This window comes from Tupaia chinensis, unplaced genomic scaffold, assembly GCF_000334495.1.
Source record: "Tupaia chinensis unplaced genomic scaffold, TupChi_1.0 Scaffold000238_1, whole genome shotgun sequence".
NCBI classification, from domain to species: domain Eukaryota; kingdom Metazoa; phylum Chordata; class Mammalia; order Scandentia; family Tupaiidae; genus Tupaia; species Tupaia belangeri.
The window spans coordinates 4,973,713-4,987,260 of NW_006159716.1; the positions used below are offsets into that span (position 1 = coordinate 4,973,713).

The following is a 13,548-nucleotide window of genomic DNA, read 5'->3' on the forward strand; positions in this document are numbered from 1 at the left end:
ACAAACATTTACTTTACATAGCAAAGAATTTTAGCTCATACTCCATAATTCTTGACAGTTTACAAGTAACTTTCAAAGTTTCAAAATATTGAATTTTAAAGATAATGTTCAAAATATGTCTTATAATTTTGTATAATTTTATAACTCTATAACAACAGAAGCAGTATAGTTTCAAATATATATATATATATATATAATTATTATTTTTTTTAGAGTGCAGACACTCGGTATATATTAAGGAGGGACATACAATGACTCTCCTTCATAGCATGGCTTGCTTCACTCAGCAGTAAGTCTTCCATATTCATCCACTTCCTTTCAAAAGCCGGGGTTTTGTTGTTTTTTGTGGATGAATAGTATTCCATTGAGTATATGTGCCACAGTTTTTCTAACCATTCATCAGTTCATGGGCATTTAGGTTGTTTCCATGACTTAGCAATCATGAAAAGTGCCGCAATAAACATCGATGTGCAAGCACTTTTTCGATTAAGTATTCTTCTGTCCTTCGGGTAGATACCAAGGAGTGATTATATCTGTTTCTTGTGTGACTTTGGTAATCATCCTCTAATGACTTTTTAGAGAGAATTTACAACTGAGGAGTTTTTGGGTTTTTTTGTTTGTTTGTTTTTAAACCTGTCATTTCCCTCTATAATTAAAATGGCATTTGACTAGGAATAGCATTCTAGGTTAAAGTTTTTTTTCCTCTCAGAATTGGGAAAATATTTATTCCATGGTCTTTTTGCATGCAAAGTTGTGGAAAACATGTCAATGTCAATCTGATTCTTATTTCATTTTAGAAATGGCTGTTTTTATTTCTAGATGTTTTCAGGGTTTTTCTTTGTTGCTATGCATTTTTATAACAGTGAGTGTAAATATAGATTTTTTGTCATGTATTTTTGTCTCTCATTCAGCTATTTCAATCTGAAAAACCCTTATATTCAAGCTCAAGCTTTGTTGCTTTGGTAATTTCTTTGATAATTGAAAATAATCCTATCTTCAATGTATCCTTTCTTGTGTAACTTTTAGTTTTAGGTCTACCAGTCCTATCTTGCAAATATTATAATTGTTCATTCATTGTTCCCATCTCTTTGTCTTTTGGTTGCAAGTACTAGAAGAATTCTTATGCTTCAACTTCCAAAATGATAATTTGCTTTTCAATGGTGTATATTCTGCTCTATTACCTGCCTCTAAATTCTTTATTTTTACCATTATATTTTTCATTCTAGAAAATGAAAAAGTCTATTCTTATGGATGTGATGTCATTTCTCTCACTGTGAAGATGATTACTGTCTTCTTTTGAAACATTAGGCTTTATTCTTGTCCTATTTTTCTTTTATCCATGTTCTTCTACTCTTTCCTGGTGTAGATTTTCCTCAGATATTTGATGATTCTTAGTGGTGGATTTATCTCTCATTTTAGAGTGCCATTGTTTGTTGGAGCATGTTCCTTCTGTTTATTGTGGTCCACCCTAGTGTCTGTGGGGAAGGAATAGTATGTACTGTGAACATGGTCTGCTTATCCACTAAGAGAGAGGCCCTCTTTCCTCCTGGCTGATAGAATTCTGCTTACTGTCATTAATTTAAGCTTCTACTCTGCAACAGTGTACTATAATAGTGGATAGAGAGATGGGTCAGATTCATTCACATTTTCCTTTGATTCATCTCTGAAGGAGAGTGTTATTAAGCTAAGAGTCTAGGGAGGGAATTAATTATTCAAGGACTTTATATATATATAAATATATATATATAAAGATTTTTGCTATAAGGCACATACACTCACTAGAGAGAAAGAGAGTGACAGAGAGGCAGAGGGCAAGAGAGAGCAAGAAATCACATTCCAGGGGAGATGGCCACAATCCCTTCTCCTTCATTCTCCTCTTGGCATTTTGGGCATGCATGTGTGCATGCACAGCCATGTGCCCTACGTGAGTTTCAAGCTTGCCGGATCTAGGGCTTGAACTGTGGTCAGCTATGTAGGAGTCCAACACCTTAACCACTATGCCACTCGTTTGCCCCTTTCATTTGCTTTAAATATGGAGTATATAGTATGTTTACGTTTGAACTTGAATTGTATGACTGAAATGGTGTCTTATCCATAATATCTCAAGTAATACTTATCTCCATGAATTGGAAATCAAATTTTTAAGAATTACATAAGTTGGCAGACTTGTGAACGGAAACTATACCATTTTAGATGTTAAACGGTAATTTCTGCTATTTTGAGTGAAGAATTTTCCTCCAGGAATTACGCATTCCTTAAGGAATATGTTTCCAACATAAAATCTGACTACTTTAAACAGTCCCTTTAGAGTGAGTCTACTAGTCTACTGGGTTCATATGTTTTAGCTTAATTGTGGTTACTGTATTCAATTAAAGCTAAAGTAAAATTAATCACATTTATTTCAAAAATCTGTAATTCAAGAATCTAATTTAGACTTATCCTTTCCTACTTAGTCCAAATCAGAGATATTAGACTCCACGACTCTATAGGACTGTATGAATGGAGAGAAGTTATACAATTTTATATCATTGGAAATTAAATATAATAAAATTTTATGATTATTTATCATTTAGTAAATCTCCACTGTAAGGTATTTTATCATGCTGTATCTTCTGAACTCATGTTTTTCTAAAATATACCCTATGTGTAGTGGTAGCATGTAAAAACTGTCTTTTATCATATGCATTTTGCTCATTGATTTGGAAAGATTTTCTCTTTTGAGAGGTTTTTGTTATAGGGCGCATGCTCTCACCGGAAAGACAGAGAGAGACAGAGAGACAGAAAGCAAGAAATCACCCCTTGGAGGGGAGGGCCACCCCTCAATCCCTTCTCCTCCATTCTCCTCTCGGGATCTTAGGCACACATGCACACGTGCTCAGAAAAAGATTTTCTTAAAGGTAAAATTTGCTAAGTCTCGAAATGTGGTATTGCAGCATGTAAGAGTTTGTTGTTTTATATATATTTTACCTGGAAATGTCTCTCCAACAGAGTGATTTCCTGTCCTTTGGGTAAATACCCAAGAGTGGGATTATAGCATCAATTGTATAGAACAGGGTAGTTCTATTTTTTAGATTTTTTAAAAAATAATTATTTTACTTAACTTTATTTATTGTCATTATCATTATTATTATTTTCCATTTGATCAGGGAGAGAAAGTGAGAAAGCAAGCCACCAGGTCCAGGACTTGAACTGCGGTGAGCCATGTGGGAGTCCAGCGCCTTTAACCACCACACCACCTACCAGGCCCTATTTTTTAGATTTTGAGGTCCCACCATACTGTTTTCCACAGTAGCCGTACTATTGGGTTGTGAAGAAAGTCATGACACCTTTTTGCGTAGAAAAACATAGAGAAATATAAAAAAAAATGCTGACCTAGTCATTTACATTCCCACCAGCAATGTACGAGGGTTGCCTTTTCTCTGCAATCTCACCAGAGTTGTTTTTTTTTCTTTCTTTCTTGTTTTGTTTTGTTTTGTTTTGTTTTTGTTTTTGTTTTTGTTTTTTTTACCATAGCTAGTCTGTCTAGGGTTAGCTTATACCTTACTGTGTGGTTTTGTGACAAGACAACTCAGTGGAGAAAAGACTATCTTTTCAATAAATGGTGCTGGGAATATTGCATATCATCTTGCAGAAGAAAGAAATTAGTCCTCCATTATTCACCATTTACCAAAATTTACCCAAAATAGATTAAAGACTTCAACATAAATCCCAAAACTATAAAATTACTTGCGGAGCATACAGGGGAAACACTTAAAGATGTTAGAGTAGGCAAAGATATCTTAAATAAGACCTCTTAAGCATAGACAGCAATACCAAAAATAGACAAGTAAGACTATATTAAGCTAAAAAGCCTCTGTACAGTAAAGGAAACAATAAATGGAGACAACCCACAGAACAGGAGAAAATAGCTTCATACAACTGTCAGAACTTTTGTTTTCTATAGGTATTTTTATCAACAATTATAAATAACTTTAACTTACAGTGATCATTCCAAAAATGATAGTATTATGCAGTTTCTTGACCTATTATTCTTAAAAACAGATACCCAGATTCAGATTCATTTGTTCACGTACAATACTAAAATCTGTATGTTAAATGTGCATCTTTAATTCAGAATCTTCCATATGGCTAAAAAGCACATGAGAAAATATCTAACAACTTTTATCATAGAGGAAATGCAAATCAAATCCACAAAGGTCTTAACAATGGAGAGTATAATATTGTCTCACCACTTGTAGTTAATGCATTTGGAGAAAGCAATGACAGTTGATCTAATAAGCATAGGTTGCATTAAAGATGTACATTTCTAATATGGATTTTATTATTATAGGTAAACAAGGGAGTCTACATCTGGGTGTCTGTTCTTAAGAACAGTTGCATAGTGCCATCACTCTGGGACTGGTAGCTACAATTTAAAGCTATTTATATTTTTGGTAAAATACGTACTGAAAAGTAAGCCATGATAATCAAATAAACTGTACATGAAACGCGCATGCCCCGGTCCATTTTACAAGCTCAGTAAGTACTAGCTATCATTCATTTTTGGCTCTCTGCCAGTGTTTTTATAGAAAGGATTTCCATTCCAATTCAGGATTTTACCAAGTTATTAATGTTTTCCTTTATAGATTTATTCCCTGGACTGTTTTTAGATTTGGGTTCTCTTGCTGTACAAGTTTGCAGTTTTATCTCAGATATGTATTTCAAGAACTTGAGAATACATTCACAAATGATCTGAGGATATTTTTAGTTATTATTATTCACTTTAATAGCCTCCAAAAGAATGAAATACAAAGGAAGCAAATAGAATGCAAAGCATTCTGGAAAAATCCTTCATACACAATGTGTAGTGATTGATTACAACTGGCAGGATTTTTACTGTAGTTATTTGAATTTATAATTGACTGGCAAAAGCACAGCCATACTAAAAATATGTTATTTAAATTGTTGGGCAGAATACAGCAGTAAATTTATCTAGTGCTTTATGACGGGCAGATCTAAATACCCTCATTTGAAAGTTACTTTGCCTGGGGCAGAGCTTTTTAGCAGAATTTTTGTTATCCGTAGTGAATTAGGCTTCAGTCAGATTTTTTTTCTTAATGTCATATGGTTTATGCATGTGCACAAGACAGAGACAGAGAAAGAGACAGAGACAGAGACAGAGAAAGAGAAAGAGAAAGAGAAAGAAAGAGAGGAAGTATCCCAATGGGGTCAGTCATGCTAGAATCCTTTTTCCTTGGATTCTGCATTCCATCAGGGTCCTGAGTGCATGTATGTACCCAAAGTGTTTTTCAAACTGACAGGGAAGAGAAAGAGAAAGAGAAAGAAAGAGAGGAAGTATCCCAATGGGGTCAGTCATGCTAGAATCCTTTTTCCTTGGATTCTGCATTCCATCAGGGTCCTGAGTGCATGTATGTACCCAAAGTGTTTTTCAAACTGACAGGGTTGGGTCTCGAACCCTCTGTCAGCCACTTAAGATCTGACAGCTCAGTGTCCAACTGCTGTGCTATACCTTGCCAGGTCAGCAATTTTAATGAACTTACTAAATAGCATGAACAGACTGATTTATTGTCAATTGATGATACTAAGAATAAATTCCACATTATGTAATGCTCTGATGGCCTTAGAGTACTTACACATATATTATTTCATTTACTTTTTATAATGCCCTATTGGTAGATGTTATTGTTCCCATTTTAGATGAGAAAGCCAGAGCTCTGAACATTTTATTGACTTCTGCAGGGTCACCCAATAATTAGGTTGTGGAGCTGAGAGTAGAATAGATCTTTTCATAGGCCTTTGATCCTTAAATGCTCCATTACACTTAGCATTTATGTATTTCATTCAATTTCACTGAAGTCACTCTTACTAAATCCACCAGTGATGTTCATGTCACCAGATTTCAGATTTCATTTTACATGACCTTTCAGCAGTATTCAACAGTGTTAACTTTTTCCTTGTGACCATTATAAATCGGAAAAATTGAGATGTTTGCTTTGACTTAGTTGATGGGGATGGGAAGAAGGTGAGACGTGAAAGGCACCCTTCTCTTTTGCTTTTCACCTCCTGAGTTTTTCCTTCTGTGTGCCCCAGATACCCAAGGTCTCTGTATGTTCCTTCAGTTATCACGTCCCTCTTGGCTCTGTCAAATCCCCATATGCTCCGAATGGCATTTCTGTCTTTTGTCCATAAAATGTCTTCCTTCAGTGTAGCCATTCTCAGAGGAAAATAGATTTGGTAAATTGAACTTCATTCATCACAGTCAGTTAATACATTGAGTGCTAGCTAACTATCAGGTCTGCAAATATATCTTAACTTTTTAAAGGAATTTGTATTATAAAGAAAAGTCCCTGTTTACCAACATAGTCTAAGACATTTTAGTGATGCGCTGAAATGAAAGATGTGTGAGATGTGAAAGGCTGTGTGAGGAGATGTGGAAAGGGTCTAATGATATCATGTCCTTGCCTGACATCCTCATAGTTCTGAGAAGGGAAGACTGTCCCACCCACAGTTCCCAGTAAGAACTGCATTATGACCCCATGATGTATGACCGGTGAGGGTAAATGAAGGAATCTGAGGTAAAGGCAACAAGGCAAAGGCTGCCTGTGGCTTAGGAGGTCAAACTGGGGCAAGATGCATTGCCCAGATAGAAAGGAGACGGGGCCATCAGACTCACTGTTGGCACGGTGAATTGGGGAAATCTGGACAAAGTAGGCTGCTAGCAGCAGGAGTGGACGCTGCAAGGCTGTCAGGTCGAGAAAGAGAGCCTGGAGGGATCACTGTGGACCACCAGGGGTGGCAGTTATGAGTCAGCAGAGGCTGTGACTTAGACTAAGGTAAATAGGGAGAAGGGTCCAAAGAGATCTGGAGGACTGCAGGAAATCCATCTCCACATGTCCTTGTATTCTTACAGTCACCTCCTATCTTGTCAGTTTATGTTGATTATACCAAACGTATCTAGTAAAATCAGTCACATTTTGTAAGTAGACTTGTACTTGGTTTACACCAAGTGTTGGCCTGAATAGAAATTTAAAAAGTACTCTCGAGTTCATATCAAATGTCCAAAAGCAAAATGACAGTTGTGTAAACCAAGTCCAATGCTTGAGTCAGGGGAGTTTATTGAGCCTAGTTCTCTAGCATGAAATGCAAAGCCTATAGTGACTGCAAGTGAAGCATATTATGTTACTTCCTTGCTTAAAACTCTTCACTGGTTTACACAGAGAAAAAGACCAGCTCCTATGATAGCCTGGTAGCAGTGCCAGCTTCCTGGGGCTGTGCAATCCTACACTTGGATTAATCCTCAGCTGTTGCTGTCTTGAATTCTTAACAATTTTATCTTTGAATGTGTATTTTATAAGTGAAGCCCAGTAGGATAACAGAGCATGCATCTGATCAGAGGATGTGGTAGAACAGCAGCATAGCACGTGGCTGAGGTCTACCTGCAGTTTATGGACTTACAGGTTGGAGCATGGTAGACTGATAGACAGTTCCTATGCAACAGTGGTTGACCTGCCATCCCAGAGTAGTCAGAACACCGTGGGGACTCCAAGAAATGGTTACACTTGGACAGTGGCAGCATAAGTAGAAGTTGCAGCATGGCCACACGAGAGAGGCTTCCTCTGTCAGGGCCTACTCTGACAACCGCAGTGATAGAAGGGGGCAGCAAGAGTCTGCTGGGAGGCGGCTGTCCTGTAGATTTCAGAGTTGTTCCCTGGGAAGCTGATAGGAACTCTTTGGCCTAAGCCCTGGCACAGAAACTTCTGGTGCTCAGGCAACAAACTTATCAACAAATTATTACAAAATAAAGTGTGCATATATAGACATTGCAGTAAATCATATCAGGGAACTATTAGCATTCTTCAGAGTTGAGAATTTTTAGTTTTGAAAACTGCTGGGAAGCAAATATCCACAGGCAAAGAAATTGAAATTAAATTTGAAGATAACCACATTTAACAGGAAAGTTCACTACTTTCATATGAAACTTCAGATGAGCTGATTATTTATGATTCATTATTATTATTATTATTATTTATACATTCAATAGCTATACATCATTTAGACTGCACAGAGACTTTACCCAGCATGATATACATCTCAGTCCAGTTGAGAATACTATACTCATCCTTATCAACAGATAATAAACCATATCTGTGTCCCACAAATATCTTACCTAATTATTAAGGAAGACATTTTATAATTAATATTTCCCTATAATCATAGGAACAGTGATAGAATGCATAAGGCATTTTGTATTATGTACTTTTCATGAAGCTACTTTCAATTTCTTGTTCAACCTCCAGAGTTACAGGAAATATCAGAGGAAACATTAAAATGCAGTGTATATATTTACATTTAAAATTATATTCAAATTTACAAGGCACTGATTTGTATGTAGAGTTAAATCTTTTTAGAAACATTTTGTGGGCTAGTGCTGCAGTGGTTAAGGAGGCTGGATCTCACATAGCCAAATGTACAGTTCAAGTCCCAGATATAACAGCTTGAAAAACTGCAGTGGTTATCATTCATTTTTCTTTTTTAATCTTAGTCATTCTGACTGGGATTAGGTGATATCTTATGGTTTTGATTTGCATCTCCCCTATTTTTTGCTTTTTGGCTGTTTGTATGTCTTCCTTAAAGAGCTGTCTGCTCAGCTCATTCCCCATCTTTTAATCGCATTGTTTGTGTTTTTGCAGGTAAACTGCTTGAGTTCCCTGGGTATTTTGGTTATCAGTCCCATATCCAAGGGAGAATTTGCAAGTATATTCTCCCATTCTGAGGGTTGTCTCCTCACTCTTAATACCTGATGTAATCCCACTTGTCTATTCTTGGGATTATTGCCTGTGATTTGGGGGTCTTTCTCTACTCCAAAATCTCCAACAGTTTTCCCTGTATTATCTACCAGTAATTTTATAGTTTGAGGTCTTAAATATGCTGTGATAATCTACAGTGTTTAAATGTAAAAAAAAAATTATAGTTAAATAAATAAATTTTAAAAAGGTGGATGCATGTGCCCCAAATTGGAACCAGTGGGAGAAATGGAGAAGGGAATGCAGTGTGACCATTTCCCATGGAGGGTGCTTTCTCATTCCACCTCTCATCCTCTACCACCAGAGAGCATATGCACCTCCTGGAGAATTAAGAAAAATAGGAAGGAAGGAAGGAAGGAAGGAAGGAAGGAAGGAAGGAAGGAAGGAAGGAAAGAAGGAAAGGGAGAAAGAAAAATATTTTTCAAGAATAATCAGCTTATATATACTTAAATTTATATTTTAAAATGATATGTCAGAAATTTATCTCAGTGTTGTCATAGTCTGTAAAATACTTTTAGCATTTCCAGTAATAGTTGCATCAACAGAAAGTTCTTTCTCAAAATTAAAAATGATCAAAAGTGATTTGTGATCTTGCATTTGCCAAAAGTGACTGACTTTGCTTTCAGTTATAACAGCTGAAAATGGAATTATTTTTTAAAATTGAGATGATCTGGGTCCAGCAGGTGGCATAATGTTTATGTTGCTGGACTCCCACATAGTTGACTGCAATTTGAATCCCAGACCCAGTAGCTTGAAACTCACACTGGGCATGTGTGCGTGGGTGTCCAGAATCCTGAAAGGAGAATAGAGGGAAAGGGATTGCAGTGTGGACATTCCCCCAGGGAGTGATTTCTTGTCTCTGTCTTGCCAGCAAGTGTACATGCCCTATAGCAAAAATCTCTCTTAAAAACAAATTTAAAAATTGAGAGAATGATCTAATAAATGAATATGTAGGAAAGTAAGCCAAGTAAGTTTATCTGATCAATTGTGATATATTAACAATGTATTTTGAGGGGACCAGCAGATGTTGTAATGATTACATCGCTGGATACCCACATAGTTGATGGTGGCTTGAGACATGGTCACCATGACTTAAGGCTGACGCTGGGCATGTGTGCATGCGCCCAAAATCCTGAGAGGAGAATGGAGAAGAGACTGTGGTGTGGCCATCCCCCAGGGAGTGATTTATCACTTTCTGTCTCTCTGTCTTACTCTGTCAAGTGCATGCACCCTACAGCAGAATTTCTCTCAAAAAAAAAAAAAAAAAAAAAGATTTTTTTAATTATATAAAATCATTATTACCTACCTTTTTTCAATTTCAAAATTTGTAATTACTCGCGTATTACTATTATTCCCCTCACTGTAAATAATCTCTGAACTAAAATATTTTTAAGGGGAAAAGCTTTATATCTTAGATATTTTAATTGTGTTTTTTTCTACTTTTTGAATATGGAGTCCTGGATTTTCATTATGCACAGAGTCCCACCGTGTTGTAGCTGGCTCTCCAAAAAGGCCTGCTTCCATGATCTGCTTCCCCTTTATAAACAAAGGACCCTTACCTTATAGTCATGTTTTTATAGTATTCTCTGTTTTGTTTATCTCCCTTGGGTTTTAATATCCCAGAAACCTGCATCCTTAAGGCTTTTGCCTGGCTGTTTTCTGTTTGAAGTGCTCTTCTAAGTATCTATTAATACATAGCTTGCCTTGTCACCACTTTAACATCTTTGCTCAAATGTCATCTTTTTAATGAGGTGCATCCCTCCCTGTTTACCACAGCACTCCTCATCCCCTTACCTTACTCTTTATTACTTTTTTCCTTTTCTTTTGTTTTTTTTTGTTTTTAATTGCTGGAGGATATGTGCATTTGCCAGAGAGAGTCAGAAAAAGAAAGGGAGAGTCTCCCCCAGGGAATAGGGATGTGCCACCATCCCGTCTCCATTTCTCCATCTTGGGCACGCAGGCACATGCGTCCAGAGTGTTTTTCAAGTAACGGAGGCTGGGATCTGTTTCTCTTAACCGCTAGGTCTTAGGTCCAGCTCTCTATTTTATTCTCTCTCTCTCTTTCTTTCCTCCGGTAGCACTTATCACCTTCTGGTATACAGTTTACTTACGTACTACGTCTATTACACATTATCTGTCTCCTCTCCTAGGATGTCAGCTTTATTGATGGCTCATTTGCTACTTTGTTCACTAACGATGCTCAAGCACCTGTAACAGTGGCAGGCCATAGTAGATACCCAGTGAATAGTTCTAGAATGAATGAGGTCTGAAACAACGAGGTAAACACTGCAGACCAAATTTATTCACATAGGCGTTTTTCATTGTTGTGCAACAGGCAAATTAGATTCCTAATTCATCCAATTGTTTACTTCTAATGCTTTTGTGTTTTTATCTATTTTTAATTAATGAAAAATTCCCCAAATTATAGGATGACATATTCAATTCTCACTAATTAAATAGTGTTGTTCATATAATTATAGCTTATTTAGAGCCATCAAAGGCTTTCAGAATGCTGAAACTGTCTAAAAAGCTAAAACAGTTGAAATAGAAAGAAAATCCCAATGACTGCATACTTTATTTGCTTGTTAAGAATATTTATCTTATGTAACATTATTCTGCCTCCATCTTAGTGACAACAGAAGTATGTTTTTGTTTAGGAACATCTGTATTTTTACTCTGAAATTTGAGTACCTAGCCAATTATGTTAGGAATTATTCTTTGTCATAAATAAAATATTCTTCATCTATAGCTCTGTAGATATTCAAATGTGTATTTACTCTTTGTGTTCATGCTCAAGTACGAGTCTATGACAGTATTTTTTTTTTCTGATTTGATTTTGCTTTATCATGAGAAGGTTTCTTCTCACTGAGACAAAAATAAGGATGATTATTACAATAGAAAGTATCTTTTATAAAAAAATAACAATCTTCTGTTACATGATACTTAAAAATTGAAATCCTTAAGAAACTGCTGTGCTGTCTTTCTGGGCCATTGTGTTGGAATCCTTCATTAGTGGAGGAAATTGTACTGGAAACTGCTGTGCTGTCTTTCTGGGCCATTGTACTGGGCCATTGTAGATAAATAACTCAAGCATCCATGGATTTTAGTATCTGTGGGGGGTCCTTTATGTGAGGTACCCAGGATTTATATTAGTATAACAAAATATGGATTTTTCATAGAAAGCACTAGAATAATAAAACACTTAAGTGGCACATCAAAACTGTTTTCTAAACGTTGATAGGATATAATGAACTTCTTCAAAAATAACTACAGGGGCCAGCAGGTGGCACAGTGGTTAAGGTGCTAGACTAACACACGACCAACCGCATTTCTAGTCCCAGACCCAGAGGCTTGAGACTCACACTGAACATGTGTGCGTAAGTGCTCAAAATCCTAAGGAGAGAATAGAGAAGGGATTGTGGTGTGACCATCTCTGTTGGGGGAAAACAATAAAACAGAAAGACCCTAGATGGATGAAAATCATGCCAATAATTTCACATTCATATCTGAAGATTTCCTAGTTTCCATGTGATAGCAGTAATCACGTAGGGCCTGGCTGGCAGTGTGGTAGTAAAGGCACTGACTCCCACATGGCCAACTGTGGTTCAACTTCTCGATCTGGCAGCTTGCTTACTCACTTTCCCTGTCTCCTTCTCTCTGTCTCTCTGGTCAAATTAAAATAATAATAATGAATAAATAAAATTGAATGAATAATTTTTTTTTTATATACTGCATGTAGGGGGCCAGGAGATGCCATAGTGGTTAAGGTGCTGGATTCCCACGTGACTGACCATGGTTCAAGTCCTGGACCTGGCTGCTTGAAAATCACACCAGGTGCATGTGTGCACATGGCCAAAATCATGAGAGGAGAATTGAAGAGAAGGGATTGTGGCATGGTCATCCTCCTGGGGGTTGATTTCTCACTTACCCTTTCTCTGTCTCCTTGTCTGGTGAGCGAACATGCCCTATGGCAAAAACCTAAAATACAAATTAAAAAAAAAGTCAATACTGCATGTATAATATTAAATTAATCAGATTTTTGGGATACTAAGAAAACATTAAAACAAATACTAAAATGTTGTCAGTTCTGTATTTTTCCAAATCTGTTTTATCCTTAACATGCTGGGTCACATAGAAAAATGACCAGTCTAAACTTAGCTTCCAGAACTTTCTGAATGACAAGAAATAGAAACCTAGTTCAAAACAAAGAAGAGGAATTTATTGGCTTTGATAGCTAGGAATTCTAGAAATGTGCTGATTTCAGTTTCAGTCTGTGTGGATAACAGCATCACGCTTACAGGCCTGCAGAACCATGACCCTCAAAACAGGACATTATCTTTCCTAGCAGCTTCAGTAGAATGCGCGTAAGTTACATGCCTGTCCCCAAGCCAGTCACTGTTACTAGATGATGAGGTACTCCGGTTACCATGGGCTCTCTTACCTGGTTGTCAGCCTTACCTGTACCATGTGGTTATAGGGAAAGGTTCTGCCAAAAGATAGGGTATTGGTGACTCCAGCAGAGAGATGAGAAAATAAGCTGGGCACATACACCTCTGCCTTTAAGTAATAGACAACGTAAACAAAGGCAAGTCAATTAGAATATACCTAAGAGATATTTTGGGACATTTGAAGACTTTCGGGGAAGACTGTAGAAAATAGAAAACATGGTCAGGGCTTGTTCACATTATGGCCACACAAAAGCACTCCAAAAAGTTTGTGGAAAAATGGAATTAAAGTACGAGTT

General features: G+C 36.8%; 1 protein-coding gene across 2 annotated transcripts in view; it reads left to right on the forward strand.

The window, feature by feature from the left end:
• Positions 1–13,548, forward strand: part of KIF6 (kinesin family member 6) — a 485,408-nt gene that overhangs the window by 17,100 nt on the left and 454,760 nt on the right. The gene's annotated exons all lie outside the window — the stretch shown is intronic.